Here is a 17315-nt window from a genome sequence, read left to right as displayed (position 1 = left end):
GGGAGATAAATTGCATGATGCCTGTAATCAGAAAAACTGGCATGAACTCAATGTTCAGTTACTACCTCTAACCTCTTCCTACTTTCTGATGTATCCCCTTAAAGCCACTGAGGAGTTATGGAGGATAATTAATTTTTAGGGTGAATTAAAAGAAGTAATCTGATGATAATAAGAGCTGATTTTCAGCTTGTACTTGTTACTATGGCCAATAGCCATACTAGTTTATGATTTCTAACTGGTCAGTGCTGCTGTTCATTGGTTCTCAAATATTTTGACCTTTTAACCTGCAAATTATGCCATGTATGATATTTATGCATATATATATATATATATATATATATATATATTTTTTTTTTTTTTTGCGGTATGCGGGCCTCTCACTGTTGTGGCCTCTCCCGTTGCGGAGCACAGGATCCTGACGTGCAGGCTCAGCGGCCATGGCTCACGGGCCCAGCCGCTCTGTGGCATGTGGGATCTTCCCGGACCGTGTCCCCTGCATTGGCAGGCGGACTCTCAACCACTGTGCCACCAGGGAAGCCCCTTTATGCATATTTTAACTATTACATTACAGCTACACCCAAATCTATATGCACTTACATTGTCCATACCTGTACTGACTGGTTTGCATATCTGTTTTCTGTCTCCAGCACCTACACATCACCTGCCACATTGTTAGTGCTCAGAAATGTTCTTAGTTGAAAAATGGAAATACATATTGTTTCTATTTTTGTGCATCTCACACCCATTTGGGTTGGTGTGTTATTTCCTAAGTTTTGTTTTATAGAATAATCTCATTACATGTATTTTTTTGTTGAAAGTGACTTTGAATACTGAAATAGATAATTTGCAGAATTGAAAAAAGAATTTTAAAGTCCAGGGCAAAGCCAGGGACCTCAGAACCTGGAACCAGGGATACAAAAATCCACAATATTCTTTCTGTATCTTTCAGCTCTGATTCTTCTAGCCCCTTGGCTTCATTCTCCCTTATTGCACACGGACTTTCCTCCTGTGAGGGGAATGTGGCTGTAGACAGCTCCTGGATTATATCCTTTTAGCCCAGGAACATGAGAGTAAAGAGAACTTTCAACTGCAGTTTGAGGGAAAAAAAAAAATCACAGGGAAGGATTCTGATTGGCCCAGCTTACAAGCATGTGTCCACCCCTGGGGCCTGTCAGGGCTGGGGAATAATGATTTATGATGAGCTGGGTCACATGACCACCTCAGTGTTTGGAGGAGTAGTGCTGTTACAAGAAGGAAAAAGGGTTGCCTGTGAACCAGGCAGTCATCCCAATTAGTGCCTACAATACTTGGGTGAAGCAGACTTACCGAATAAAGTGAGAAAAGACTTTGCATGAGGCGGTCCACCTGTTATTGAAAATAAGATAGTGGTGCTGGGGAGAAATGTGTTTCTAAAAGGGACTTGAGTCTAGCAGGAGGCTAGTATCCTGTCCTTTCGTTTGACATGAAGGGGATGCCATTCATGTTACTCCTTCTCCAGGCAGGTTTCGTAGCTTTTCCTTACTGCAGCTGTGCTTACCACATGCACCTGCAATAACTTCTTGACAAATCCGCCTCTTGCACTGGACTGTGAGCTACTTGTGGGCCGGGATCACATCTAATTCATGTTTGAAAATATTCATGTTTCCAATGAATGCTTGGTACTGGCAGAATGAATGAAAATGGGAAGAATAGCAGTCTACTGCAGAGTTGAGGCATCGAATGAAAATACAGTTGGATTACACATGTCTTTTATTCTAGAATTGCAAGACAATAGCTGTTAAAGCTAATAATGGTTCCTCCAGCTGATAGAATTGCCTGCATATATTCAGGGAGCTCTTGTCCTCACAGGGCAACCGTTTCTCTTACTCTAAATGTAAATACTTTTCTGTGTTGGCCCATAATCTACTTGCTTGTAATCTCCACTCTGCTCCCGGCGAAGCCATCAGAAGGACGGCGTGGAGAATATGACTCTTCCAGTTGGTAGCCCTTTAGAAATTTGGAGACAGGTGCTGATGTTCATTTCAGTCTTTCTCCAACTAAAACGTCCTGAATTCTTTCAGCCACTCCTCAGTGAGAAGGATTGCTTCATCTTCCTATCCCGGTTACATTCTACCTGCAAACTTTGGAGTGTTTCAGTGGCCACCTTAATATGAGATGCCTGGAACCGAACACCAAGATGTGGTTTGACTTGTGCAGAATTTACTATGGGCCGATTACACCCTAGGATCACAGTCAGTGGTTTGGGAAGTGGAGCCCTTTCGTTAGAGGAAATTTTACAAAAAGTCCCCTTTGTGTAATACATAAACGGAGATCTTTTCTGGTTGCAGGGAGTTTTCTGGATAGTTTGGGAGGCCCACCTGCTCATGATTTTCCTCCTCACGTACTGTGGTGGCCGCTGAAACATTTTTATGGAACTCAGGATTTTGTGACCCACCCCAATCTGAAAAATGTATGATTAAAATGTATTACATATTTCTATGAATGGAGTCCAAGTTTTCAGACTCAATATAGGTTATATTAAGTTTAAGTGCTACTAAAATTTCCATTTACACTCACACGGAGAGCTGTCAGGTTACATCCTCCCATCCTATAATGCAGGATTTTTCATGTTTTCCTATTAAATTTCATCTTGTTGGTCTGTATTTCAGCCTGTTCACCTAATTTTGGGTCTTGATTTTGTAACTTGTTATCTTTTCCATCTTACCATAATCTAGATATTTGGCAGTGTGCTCTCTACATGGTATCCAACTATTTTTATAAGTTTTTTGAAGCAAATAGGGTCCACGAGAGAGACTCTTCTTCAAATTGACACCTGGATGCAGATGAGCATTTTTTGTGGTTCAAAGACTTTGTACCCAACATTCCTAAAATTACACTAACCATCTCCCACCGCAACACTTTCTGTCTCGAGCAATGTCAGCAATATTTATCTGTGCCGAAAAGTTATGTACAATCTTGGCTTCTTTCTTCCCCTTACCTCATATTCCCAACTGTTCACCACATCCTGCTGACTTTACTTGCTAAATATTAGGACCGTTTCCCAATTTTCATCTCTCTACCACAGCCCTTGTTTAGGCTCGCCTTTGCTCTCAACAGGCAACAGTAACTTCCTAACAGGTGTCCTTTTTTTCTGGTCTTTCCCCCTGAGTTTTGTTCTGTCCTCATTTCCAGTGTCACCTGTCTGGACCAAAATTTGACTATGTGTGGTTCACGTGCTTAAAACCCTCCAGTTGCTCCCCGTCACCCACAGACAAAGCTGAAGGTCTTCAAGTTCATGACTGTTTCACATCGTATTCCTGTACCCCCTAAACTGGGCTTGATGCTCTTACAACATTAAATGGCTTGGGATTTCCTCCATGCCCTATACTCCCTCTTGGTTTTTACTGGCTTCTTTGTCTGAAATTCTCTGCATTCATACTGCCACCCAAACTTTTTTTTGTCAAAACTTACTTGTTTCTAAGATTCAGCTTAGGTGTGCTCCTTCGTGAGTTCTGCATCCGCGTATTCAACCAACTGCGGATCGAAAATATGCGAAAAAAATTTTCCAGAAAGTTCCATAGAGCAAAATTTGAATTTATGCACACTGACAACTATTTACATAGCATTTACATTGTATTAGGTACTGTAAGTAATCTAAGGTAAGTTATATGCAAATACTATGTCATTTAACATAAGGGACGTGAGCATCGCAGATTTTGGTATTTACAGGGGTCTTGGAGGTATTCCCCTGTGGATACTGAAGGAAGGGTGACCATAATTTGCATTTAATCTGGTCTTTAGTAGACACTTAGTAAATATTTGTTAAGTAAAATAATGGATGAATCAACCCACTTATATACACATACTCATGTTATTTTCCAACCCAAATTTTACCATTATATACACAAAGATATGTGGATTAGTGAGTCCATTAACTGTTATGTTGAAATACAAATATTCTATGTTTGATGCTTTCTTCATCTATCAAACTAGCAGCCCTGTATAAAAGAAATAAGGAAATTTCCTCATTAACGACATGCTAAGTGAACTTATTTTGGACTTCTTTCCATTATTGCCTCCTTTCCTAAATGCACACAAACAGTTCGGGAAGGAGTAGATTTCTAGTTAAACTGCCTGATTGGAGATCACTTTTTACATGGCTCTTTCTTTCCAGTAGCTTCAAACAATTAACCTGGAGGTGAAATAACACGAATTTATTGACTATTCCCTGTGATATTGTAAATGTGCCTCTTGACACTAAGCAGTTTATAATTTCATTGGCAGAAGGAGACATACACATGAAATAGGTAACAGTGAATTCAGCAAGTAGTCCAGTATCAAAAAGAATGGCACCGATGGTAAGTGTTTGGCATTTTTGGAAACAGTGGCGATTTAAACAAAGAAAAAGCAAACAACCAGCTGCACCACATTTGAATGGGCAGAGGCTTAATTTACAAAAAATATAAATTATTTAGGAAGGGAATCAGGTGAAGGTCCGGGAAACAGGACCTCCTGTGATTTTATGTTGAGTGAGTTGTGAGGCTACTAGGGTTATTCTAGAAATAAGCACGTTAGTACACCTAAATTGAAAAATTGTGTAATGTTTGGAATAGGGGATGTTTCATCAGAACTTTCTTATGAAGTCTGATACCACTGTAATCGGATAAGAACCTCGTGCCTACTGAGCTTACATCCACTTGAAAACACATTAGAAACAGGAAAAAAAAAAAAGAATTAAACATAGGGAAAACCATCAAGTGCTACCTGGGATAGTCATGCTCTAATGTCTTCAGACTGGGGAAAGCTGTTTCCCAGGCTGCTCCCAGGCAAATGCAGAAAGGAGAGTTTGCCCAGTTTTCCCGTGGCCAGAAGGAAGTATACTTTGAAGCAAATATACTTTTTCCAAGAATTCCATCCATTCATTCACATTTAGCAACTATTTACTGACTCTCCAAAAGGCACTGTGTTAAGCTATAGAGAGAATTCCATGGTTGCTAAAGCAACACCATGAATTGATTTCCCATGTTTAACACCCCTCTCCCCCGCAATAATATTTTGTCTAGCAACCAGATATAGCCTCGTGTAAATTAAAGAGCATTGCCTGTGTTAAGTGAGAAATATAGGTCTAGTCATGCCTTGGGCAAATTATCCAACAATTCTGTCCTCAATTGGGAAATGAAAGGGTTGAACCATTTGCTTTCTTGAGTCCTTTGGGGGCTCTAAAATATAATGATCTAATTAATTTTGATGGTCTTCTGGCTTACACTTTAGTATTTGTGAGTGCGTTTGGTACCTGAACATGCTGATAGAGTTAACTTTGTGAACTTACACAGAAGACAAAGTTCTGAAATACAACGGCAATGGTGTGTTCATTTAAACGGGAAAACATCCTTCTGTTCGCAGGGCAGGTATAAACTTCCATTGCTTAGGTATTTGAAAACTTAATGAGTTAATATTTATTATGCGATATGACAATAGTTAAAATATTTCCGTGCCTGGTTAACTGAGATGTGGTGCTTTGATTTTATGGCATTTTATATGAACAAATTTTTAAATGCACTGCTTGACTTTATGGATAATCCTGATGTTTTAGACATGGCAGAGACATAGACCTTTTTATATCTGTTACAGTGGATGAAATTGCTGTATAAAGTTTAAACTGCTCCATCAACAAAATTGAGCATTTTAGTAAAAGAAACTTATACGTGTGTGTATAAAATTACCAAAGTCACATAGCAAATATTATCTTGAAGTCATTTCTGAAAGGGAGTACTTTCATGTTCTCAGTGAATAATTTCTTTCTGCCTGAGAGCTACTGTTGTACCCTGGGAAATATTCAGAGGAGAAGATAAAATTATTTAGATTTGCAGCTTCTTGTCATGGGAGGTGAAGGTCTTTTTATTATTATTATTAATGTGATGGGAATATTTCCATCACATGGTGTCTCTGTACAGCACAACCTTTTCATCACGTAAATAATTACAGTTCTGATTTTTTTAATACCTCCTGCCATTCCTTGCTTCCCCACCTCAATCGCTTTCCATCTGAGTGAGGAGAATGTCTCTCTTCTCAGATAAAGGTTTCTCCAAGTACTGACACTTGGTGGGAGTGGTGGGGGTGGGGAGAAAGGTCGTTTCTCTGCCTCAACACGACCCAGATCTGAGCTGGCTGGAAAGGAGTGTACCAGGAAACAGGAGCTTGTTCTTTTCAAACTAAACTTTTCTTGCATGTAGTAATTGCAGTATTTTTCCAGAGAAAGATTAAGCTTCCGGCCTGGTATCTTTTCCTTTCACATGGGCCTGCTTCTATAACCAGGGCTCCTGGCCTGGTCTCAGAATGGACAGCCCACATATCCTGCTACTGAGGGCTAGACTGGCCCAGAGTCCCCTTGGTGATCAGTGGTGTCAGGCACCATCCCTGCTCTCGGGCAGCGAATATTCTCACCTTCTCATGAGGGAGAGAGACGACGAACCAGGAAACAGAGAAGTAAGGCAGGTCAGAGAGCAGGGATGCTGTCGAGGTCATGGGGGTGGAGGTGCCCTGAGCGCACACCTCCTCATGGCTCCATTTCTGCATCTGGAGAACAAGTCACAGGTCAGGCAAGTGTGTCTTCCACAAACCCCCCTTTTCTGTATCATTTTTGCCCCTCAGTGATGACTTCTTCCAGTTTCTCTTAGGTCCTTGGTTGGGCCCTGCCATTATTGAATGGAAAATGGCAAATTATTTGGTGGGCAAAAGAATAGACAGTCTTCAGATAAAAAAATTGAAGACAGTTGTAGAGGAGAATTTTTTGAAAAATCGGATCTAGTCTTTTTGCATTCAAATGAACTTTAGCTTTTGTTGTGAAAAAGCTATACCCTCCTAATACTTGGTAACTTCTGTGTTCTTTCCCTCCTCAGGACCTTTGACCCAGCCATTTCCTCTCCCTGGAGCATTCCCCCTCAGATATCCATTCCTCATGCTTTTTAAGTCTTTGTTTACATGCTATTTTTAAAATGAGGCCTGCCCTTATGGCTCGAACATTGCTCCCTCTCTCTAGCACTCCATAGCACTTATATGATGTAATATTCATGATTATTGTGTCTATTGAATCTCCACTGTCCCTTCTACTCCCAGCCTCCACAAGGCCATGAGATTTCTGCTTATGTGAATTCCTAGTTCTTAGAACAAGGCCTGGCACGTAGTAGGTGCTCAATAAATATTGTTGAATTACAAAAGTTTTTTTTTTTAACAACTTATAATCAACTTTCAAAAGTTTGATTTAAGCGTCTGCAGCAGTGACTTCAGCCTCCACCGGGGCTCAATGCTGATAGAAGTCACCTTAACAATCTCGGAAGGACCATGTGTGTCAGTGAGTCACTGGTGGGTCCTCCTATGAAAATGACCCCAAGGCTTAGAACCTTCACTAAGGATTTTTTTTTGGGTAGCAATTCTCAGAGTCTTGGTAGGCATCCGAACTGGTCCTTTCACTTTGAGATTCTTTCCCTTCACGCCTCTGATCAAATCATCACACACTTTCTCCAAAGATTTTATGTTGCGGCTGTAATTCGGTGAATTGCCACCTCTGGTTCCACACGTGTCTTTCCGGTATCTTTCAAAGACATGCGATGAGGCAGGGGCAGGTGCAGGCGGACCTGCACTCTGCTACACCTCTTCCTCAAAGAGACGAAAGATTAAAAAACCCACATCGAGACAACAACAACAGCAACCTGTTAAATCTCTCAGGAAAATCTCACAAGGGCTGTTTGTTTGTTTTGGGGACTTAGGGGTTGGAAGCAAGTGCTAACGCTGTCCTGGCCCAGGTAGGAGAGGGCTCATTATCCGAGCAGGGTGGGGGGTATGGGTGGAGGTAGGGGGGCAGGGACACCAGCAGCCCAACCCCAGGCATCTCAAAGGGTAAATGACAGGAGAGGGAGCTGGCCATTCACTGGGCTTGCGACCCTCTGACTTCTCCTCCCATCCTGAGAGTAGTCAGGTCTAAGTGTGGACAGAGGGACTCATCCCTCTGTAGTTTGGTTCTGAAGGGCGTGAGTGTAGAATAGTGGAACTGAGACACATTAACAATTTACCTTCATTTAACAAGTTGTATGAAGACATGGTCATAAGTGTTCGGGTTTTTTTTTTTTTTTTTATCATATTAGAATGTGTTCTGAAGAGACTGCTCCCACAGACTAAACCAACCTTTCTATTTGACCAGCTGACTTTCTTTAAAAGTGTCTTGAAAACCTTTTGTGCTCCTTTCCTGAAAGATTTAGTGAGAACGTGATAAGCAGAATAATGGCCCTCCAAAATCCATGTACTAATCCCCGGCATCTGTGAATACGTTATGTTACAGGGCAACAGGGGAGTAAAGGTTGCTAATGAGCTGACCTTAAAACAGGGAGATGGTCCGTACTTACCTCGGTGGGTCCAGTGGACTCCAAAGCGTCCTTTAAATGTGGAAGAGGGAGGCAGAAGAGTCAGAACCAGAGAGCTGACGTCGTAAGAAAGACTCAATGATGGGCCATTGCTGGCTTTGAAGGTGGAAGGAGGCCACGAGCCAAGGAATGCAGGTGGCTCCAGGAAGCTGGAAGTGGCAAAAAGATGGATTCTCCCCTAGAGCCTGCAGAAAGGAACGCAGCCCTGCTAACACCTTGATTTTTTAGCCTGGGGAGACACATTTCAGACCCTGACCTCCAGAACTGTAGGATAACAAACTTGTGTAGTTTTAAGCCATCAAGTTTATGGTAATTTGTTACAGCTGCAATTGGAAACCAGTACAGAAAGAGTAAGGGGAAACCTGTCTTTGTGTTTTTGCCACATGCCTCCTTCCCAGTGCTGTGGTATTTTCAGTATTCTTCCGGGGAAAATTAAAAGACAGAGACAGAACCACAAAGCACTTTAGGAGACTGTGATGGCCAAACCTGGCAGTGGCCACTATGAACCTCCCTCAGGGGACTGGAGTCACACCCTCACTTCAGGACAGTGGCCAGAAGCTCACAAAAAGAGACCCACGCTGGCAAGGCCTCAAGCCATGATTCCTCCACCATGGCCTGGGTTAGGGAAAGAGATGTATATGAGGAAATATTAAAAGTTAGTGCACAGTGCTACTCTTGGAATTCTTCATTAGCAGGTGTTTAAAAGTCAGCGCTCTAAAATTACTTGCAGAAGCTTATAAATATGAATTTCCTGTAATTCACATTTTATAAGAACTCCTATCAGCTGAATCACAGCTTGAAAAATACCAAAAATGCATTAGAAAAACCTCTCTGTTTAAAACTATATTGATCTCATGTTTACATGGCAAAAGAAGGCCATTACGCAGCAGGCAGTGAAAGCTTCATTTCAGAGAGCTTGAGAAAAACCTCAAAATAATTCACTGTTAGACTTTTCCTTACAAAATAAAATAACCACCTGCTGCTTAAAATCTCCAATTAATGCTATAAAAAGCACCTTCATTTAAAAAGCCAATGTGTAAATTTCTCCAAGCTGGGTGCAGACATTTCTTCAAATTTACTGTAACCTTTTGCTCCTGTCTGCAGGAGAAAGAGGCTTCCAGATTCCAAAGAGAAGCCAGACCTGATTTTCACCTAATTACTTAAGAGTGAAACCCCTTTCTGTTCATCGGGTTCAGTTATTTAAGATACTGATAATTCACATCTAATCTGCTGCTATGTGTGTTTAGTAGAGATTGTGAAAGAAGATTATCGAAGCTTGCCAACATTCCATCTAGGAATTAAAATCAGGGTGTTTTTGCATGAACCACAGAAGAGAAGGAAGAGGCTGGAAGAAAAAATGAACAGTGATCTTTCTCATCTCACAAGGCTCTTTAAAGACCAAATCAGCAGGTGTGAAAATCACCACCTTTGAGCAGTTTTTAAGCAATGAGGAAGTGCAGGTCTTTTATCTCTCTTTCCCACCCTGATAGTCAGGTTAATGAGAATTTATGAGGGGTGAGCCACTGGACATCTTTGAAATGCCCCCTTCTGTTTATCAGATGAATCAAGGAACAGTCAGCTGTGAACACTGGGCAGGAGGGGTCATTTGCTGCCTGTGAGCAAAACCAGCAGGCCGTTTCTGTCTTTCTGTTTTTTTGCCCAGCCAGTTATCAGGGCAGAAGCTAGCGTGGAAAGAGTTGCCAAGAATCATTCGGGGCTGTTGTGGTCAGTTACTAGTACGGAGCAGGGAGTTCCTGGCAGACAAGACTGAAGACAGATCTATGGCTTAACCTAGGATGGTCTAGCGTCTTCGCTTGCCCCTCAAGGCTCTCCACGGTAGCCCGCTCGACTGGTACCGCTCATCTCCCACCACCCCTCACCATGAATCCAGGAGGACTGGTCTCTTTAATTAGGTCCCTTGATGATCCCTGCCCCTCCAATGCTCTGTTCTTATTTTTAATTCTTGACTGGTGTGTCCTGCCCCACCATATCTCTTTTGCATAACCTACATTCTCTGAAAGTCCAGGGGAAGTGGTACAGCTTCCCCCAGGGAAGACTTTATAATCCTCGCTCACACTGATCTTAACCTTTCACGTTTGTGACCTTACTGAGTCGCAAAACTGGCACCTTAGGTAGAGGTTTGTTCGCAAAAAGGTATCCGTGTTATTTATCGCTTAATTAAATCAGTACATCAAGGTGATGTTTTGTGGGCACCCTGCTATCTTCTCCACTCCTCTTCCCTTGGTTTTGTGAAAATCCTGTCTGTTGCTTTTCCCTTTCCCTTTCTGTTCCTTCTCAGTCCGAGAAGAAAGGTAACTCCTTTGTCTCCCTATCTATCTTCAAGTGTAGTGTCCCTCAGAGTTAGGTCACAGGCTCTCTCTTCTTCTGTATCCACATCTCCCTGGAACACGAGTCCTGCATCCCAGCTACCTCCTGCATGCCTTCACTGATAGTACAGAATTTTCGAACTTGAATTAGATTCTCAGTTAAACCCGTTCTTCGCAGATCCTCTCCAGTTATGTCTTCCTCACGTATTCTCCTCAGATGCCTAAGTGAGAAACCTCAGAGTCATCTGTGTTCCTCCCTTGCCGCATCCCACAGGCTGCTGTTTGGTCTATTTCTAACACCTCTGGAAGGAGTTTCTGCCTTTAGACCCCACTGCCGTTCCCTGGGTCACATCCTCTCTACCTATGAGCAGTCCGACCTGAGCAGAACCTGAGGGGTTCTCAGACTCCAGTCTTGTTCATTTCTAATCTATTCTTGACAGTCACAAGTTATCATCTGAAATGCAGACAGGATCAGGACTCTATCTTAGAAACTCTGGTGGTTTCTTGCTCACCAGAGCCCAGCCTGTCTCTTTCACATGCTTGTAAGTCCTGTCAAGTCTGCTCTAGTCTTCATGGCTCGTGCTCAGACAGGGATGGTCCAGCCACTGGGCTCCTGAAAGCGTTGCGAGAGTCTGCTCAGATTTCTTTGTCTCTGTCAAACTGTCACTGAGCCCTCAGTCAAAAATAAGCACTCTTTTTTTTAAAGGTACCATTTGCCCTTCGCACAGACCTTCATTAGGGTACCTATTATATAAAATGTTATTTATAGTGAACATGATCTATTCTAGGGCAGGGACTGTGCCTTTGTTCATCCTTGTATCCTGAATGCTGGCATAATACCTGGATCATAGTGGGTGGGGGGCAGGTTATCAACGAAAGTTTGTCAGTCAATGGATGTTCACTTCCAATTAGCATACAGATCCACTACTGGGCAAATATTATGTGTTAAACTTTTTTTATCCTCATACAGTTATGAACACACAGGTGACAAAGAATAAATACTTGTTGGCTAATTTGTGATTAAAGCTGTAAGCAAGTGAAAGTGGAACTGTAGGACGTAGGCATGTGGCTGAAATATTGGATATAAATGTTTCACAGTGATGTGTGGGCGTGTATGGAGATTTGCTGCACTATGCTTTAGAGTGATGTACTGTTTTACTGCTCTGGTATGAATGGGAGCACATGATCTTAAAGCAGGAGACCAGTTGCCAGGATTTAGGGGGGATATTTATTTAGGTGAAATTAGTCAAAAAAGAAAAGGGAGTTTCAGACCCACCAAAGAGCTGTAGTCTCAGAACATGCATATTAGTGTGTGTATGTGTGTAATGGTATAGGCAAAACTTCCTGTTTAAGGCTCTCTTTATGTAATGTGTCAAACATAAGTAAATCAAGGGCTTGCTAACATTAGAAGTTCTATATCGTTTACATAAAGAAGTAAGCAATGACTGAATGACTGGGGTTGGGGACTTGTTGTGAAGGGAAGCAGGCTAGAATATTCATTGTGGCACACTGATTTCATAGTCAGGTTCCTACTTCATTTTTTCATGTTCCTTTGTGAACTTTCCATCCATCTTCCTATGAATATGTCTATATACATATGTATATATGTGTATATATTATAATGTATATATGCACACCCATTTGTGTGTGTGTGTGTGTGTATGTTTATCCAGTTAAGCTTCATGCTTGTCCAGGTCAGGGACAAACTTTCTCATTTACTTGTCTACTGCCTACTCTAGATTGATTACACCTAATAAGTTGTCCAACATGTAGCAGATACTCAACAGTTACTTACTGACAACCTAATTTTCTTTGTATATCTAACGGAAATGATGCAAACATTTAGTTCCGTTTCAAAATTTTTGGAAAGCACACAGAGTCCCACAGCAGCTCTGCGTTTCCAAATTTTTGTTGGAGCACGGACACAGCAACCATTTATAAAAATCCCCCCTCCCTCACCCCGCCAAATTGGAGGAGACCTAAGAGCAGATAAGGTGTTTAAAAGAAATGTCTTCACTCCCATGTTCTCTGTGCCATCATCTACATGGCTCCAAGAGGAATATTTCAAAGCACGTAATCTGGCAGAAACACTTATCCACACATTTCTTTTTTTATTGATCGATGTCATAACTCTGTTAGAGGCTAAGGATACAAAGATGAACAAGACATGGGCCCCTCCCTCGAGGTATTCACAGTCAGATTAGTTGGTCTTCACAGTCCAGGAATGGAGGTGGGTGCCACCCATGACAGGGGCAGGGCCAGGGTACTGGGGGATCACAGAAGAGGGACAGCCAAAACCGGACTGAGAGGCCAGGGCGAGCTTCATGGAGGTGGAAGTCTTCGGGAAGGATGCGGGTCAGGTCATTGTCAGCAGCCCCCTGTCATCCTCAGGACCACACTCCTGACAGGGTCTCATAAGCTCTTTCACCTTCTGGTTTCTATCACCTCCTCATTTTCAAGCATGAATATACAACACACGTGTGTGTACACATGTGTACATGTGCTTACACACACACACACACACACACACACACTCACCGAATGCTCTGGCTAATAAGAACTGAGCAGATCATATTAGTCAAGACTCAGATCTCATTGGCTTATGTAAAAGAATACTTCACCCTTGATATCTCTGACTGTTCACCTACAATTCATGCTTCAGCCTATTGGAATCATTTTTCAGTTCTCAACCTTCTAATGAAAGCACACTGGCCAAGGTTGTCCTTGACCTCTGGAAGGTTAAATCCAATGACCTTTTTACAGCTTCCTTTTACTTGGCGTCTTTGCCCCATGTGGGTGACCCTGTCACTTAGCACTGTGTCATCTTGGACAAGTTCATTAAGTGATCTCTGCCTCGATTTCCTCAATTATAAAATGAGATAGTAATACGATTATTATTATCACAACCCTATGAGTATTGATTGAGTTGATATATGCAAAGTGCCTGGTATAAAGCAAGCATAGTTAAATGCTACTGTTATTTAACTCTCCTGATCAGTCTCTAGAAAACAATCTCTATGCTGGTAACTTTGACAGCACTCTTGGGTTGTCCCCCCACCTCTTTGTGTCCTTCAGCCTTCGTTCATTGACCTCTCTTATTTATTCTGCCTCCCCTTAAATATTAAGGTCTCAGGGTTTGTCCTGACATCCCAGGCTAACACACTGGTCCACCCCCAGGGCTCTCCTGCCTCCCACTTGCCGCTACGACAGCCCAAATCTAACCACTTCCCGAGTGGTCTGTGTGAAACTCAAATCTCAGCATGTTCTTCCGCTGCAGAGGCTCCCCTCTGCAGGACCAAACCCCTTTACTTGGCTCGCAAAGCTCTTTCCACCAGCTGGCCTCAGCCCACCCTGCAGATCTTACCTCTCAGCACCCTGACCCCTCACTTCCAGTGCCTCTAGGCAGCTCCTCATATGTACTGGCCAAGTGGGCTCTGTAACTTGCATGGCCTTGCTCATGGTATTCATTCTTTCACACCAGCTTAGGCATGATTTCCTTGGGTATTCTTCTCCCTGGATATTCGACAACTGTCTCCTCTGTGCACCACCGTACCCTGAGCTGTTGCCCATCAGACCTCTAGGACAGCTGCTGTGCTGATTTGCAGTCATTGCCATTTCCCTCAAGGGCAAGAGCTGTCTTATTCTTTGTATCCTCAGCACCTAAAGAGCAGCTGCTGTGGTTGGTACAGAGTTGGCGCTCAGACGATGAACAAATGAATGGGACAGACAAATGGAAGGGCCAATAAACTGTAAAGCTGGACCCGGAGGCCATTCCCAGTGGACTCTGGTGATGCCAGTTCCCTGCTGCCTCTGCCTGTCAGGGAGAGACCTTCCTGAACTCTTTCTTTTTCTCTTTCCTGAGAGTGTTGGTGGGAATCTGGGTGCCTGGTGGGCATCTGCAGATGATCCAGATTGTCTCAATCCTCTGTGTTAAAAGGGAGGTCAAGGGTGAGGTCAAGGTCATTAATGCATTAGGAAAAGCAACTTTTTACTTTTCTTTCCCACTGGTGGGAAAGCTCAGTACAGTGACATTTAAGAACAGTCTGTACTTTTAACCTCTTTCAAATGAATAGTAGTCTTAACCATTTTCTGTCAGTTTTCCTTTTCTTTGTAACTGCCCGTTTGGTGGCTACATAGGCAAGGATGGCAACTATTGGCTGGAAATCCCCAGACACAGGGTAATTTATAATAAGCCTGGTTGTCATGATCCCTACGCAATGCAACTTACAGCTTCTTTTTGCAAGCTAATCAATTCAAGGAAGTATGTCAGGTGTGCAACACATTTACAGGGATTGTTTATTTAATGTAAAAATGTCTTTCTTTATGCATTTATTTCTTTAGTTGTTAATTTGCCAATGTGTACCATCTTTAACAATTCAAAGCCCTTTCCAAAGTTAAGGTAAAATTGTTGCAAACGGCATGAATTTTGTAAAACAGATGAATCGAGAAAGTGAGAGGGGATGCTTGATACACAAAAGGTAGTTTTGCCGTTGCTGAGTTAACAGGAACAGTGAAGAACTGTCAGTGTTGGGGTAGAGTTAGCCCAACTCACACAAGGTTGGTATGTACAGAAATACCAACCTTGTCTCTGCTTCCTTTGTGACCACTCAAGACCATTGCATATGGTTTTATCATCTGGTTTAAAAATGTGCAGTTTAAAATATATTTAAGAAAAACGTGTAACACATTTAAATGTAAAATTGGACTGTGTGAATATTCTTAGAATAGTATTCATAAAGAAGTCAGTTCACTTAGGCATAGTTGCAATGATATTATGAGCTCCCTCTTTGCTTAAAAGCTTTTTCCAAAAGTTTTCTGATAGAGGATTGCCAGATTACATTTATACCCGGGGGTGGAATTCATTAATCTCTGCTCAATTCATTTGGCCACGGACTTTTTGAAAAGGAACATAACAATTTTTTTAATCCACACATCCCCATATGAAAATATACGTTTTAGTCAGTCCTTTTTTTCATGAAAGTTCAGCTTTTGCCCCCCGCAGAAGAAAATATGTTCAAATAAGCAAATGTGATTGGAAATAAAAATAACTTTGATTATGATGAAACTTAGTGACTTCACTGTTTAAACAGTTATTTAATGTTTTGATTATTTTTATTTTGCATTCTAGTTTGTCCCACTGCCTTATGGATGTACTATTGTTATACCTGTAGCTCAATGCATTATTCTCTCCTTATTTTTAGCTCTTCTTTCAATGAAATAAAATATACGTAAGCTTTAGGAACATCTAAAGGAAACAGATGGCTTTTCAGAATTTCTTTAACCCTGAAATTAAATCTCTTGCTTTTCACTTTTGAGCTAAGAATAAAATTGTTATGGATGTCCTCAGACCGCATATTAGATGCCTGTTCCACTCATATTCCACATTAACATTTTTATTTCCACTGGGATTTCTGATATAATCAGGTATTAAACCTGTGGTTATTTTGGCAATTATGCCTTTTATGGAAGGATTCTAACAGCTAAACCCTAAGTTAGGAAAAAATACTGTTTTTACTTCATCTGGAAGAAGAGTTGTCCTAAAAGATGGTTAGAAGATTCAATCGGAGGTTAAAATTTTTAAAGAAAAGCTCACAGAGAGAGTCCTCCACTTTCCATTCATTAAACAAAACACACAGGAAACTTTTTTCTTCCTCCCGCTCTGTCCAAAGCACATGCCAGACTCAAGCTCATGCCTTGAGCTCTGTGCCCGAGCCATCAATTTTTAAAAATTGACAGTTCTCCATTATTCCTACAGAGTTTAATTTCTCACACTGTCCTACAATTTTTACTTATTTTAAAGGGTATCGTCTCCCCTTTTCTCATTTGTTTTCCCAGAATAATCTCAAAACTACTCACCCTTCCTCACATGTCCCTCCACTCAGACCTGCTATTTCCATTTTCAATTTTTGAATTTGCTTCTTCTCATCCATAACTTAGAAGGCAGCCTGAATGTTCAAAAGTAAAATAGCTCTCCCCTGTGACTCTTACAGCGCTGGCTCAGGTTTGGTCTAATTAGCATGTAGTTCATTACCTTAATGTTGGTGATGCTTCTTCCAAGGTATCATTTAAAAGGCCGAAGCTTGGGAGAAGCTGAGGCCTTGGTCCTGGCTCTGTGGAGCCTTAGACAAGTTATTTAATCCTCAGATCCTTTATGAAGTAGGATAAAAACACCTACTTCACAGGGTAATCGTGACGAATGTGCTTAGCATACATAGTAGGCGTTCAAAAAAACTAGGTCCCTTCTCCCTCTCCTGGCTCCATATTGAGTGCTACGTGTAGCCCAGCCAGGTTACATGTCACGGGCTTTGGGAGAAATGAGTATGAGACAATCTCAATATCATTTCTCTGGCAATATCTAAATTGCCTATAATGTGGTACCATTACGGTACAGAGAGTAAGTATAAAAATTTCAGGGTTTCCCTGGTGGCGCAGTGGTTGAGAGTCCGCCTGCCAATGCAGGGGACGCGGGTTCGTGCCCCGGTCCGGGAGGATCCCACATGCTGCAGAGCGGCTGGGCCCGTGAGCCATGGCCGCTGAGCCTGCACGTCTGGAGCCTGTGCTCCGCAATGGGAGAGGCCACAGCAGTGAGAGG

The 17315-nt window shown here is 42.0% G+C and overlaps 1 protein-coding gene and 1 pseudogene across 1 annotated transcript in view; one reads left to right on the top strand and one right to left on the bottom strand.

Moving 5' to 3' along the window:
* Positions 1 to 17315, top strand: part of DCDC2 (doublecortin domain containing 2) — a 152940-nt gene that overhangs the window by 93186 nt on the left and 42439 nt on the right. The window lies entirely within an intron of this gene.
* LOC114907903 lies at positions 7241 to 7583 on the bottom strand (annotated as a pseudogene).

This window comes from Monodon monoceros, unplaced genomic scaffold (assembly GCF_005190385.1).
Source record: "Monodon monoceros isolate NGI ecotype Baffin Bay Population unplaced genomic scaffold, NGI_Narwhal_1 Super_Scaffold_3, whole genome shotgun sequence".
Classification (NCBI taxonomy): Eukaryota; Metazoa; Chordata; class Mammalia; order Artiodactyla; family Monodontidae; genus Monodon; species Monodon monoceros.
The sequence above is the reverse complement of the archived record's forward strand: the minus strand, read 5'-3'. Positions and strand labels throughout refer to the sequence as shown.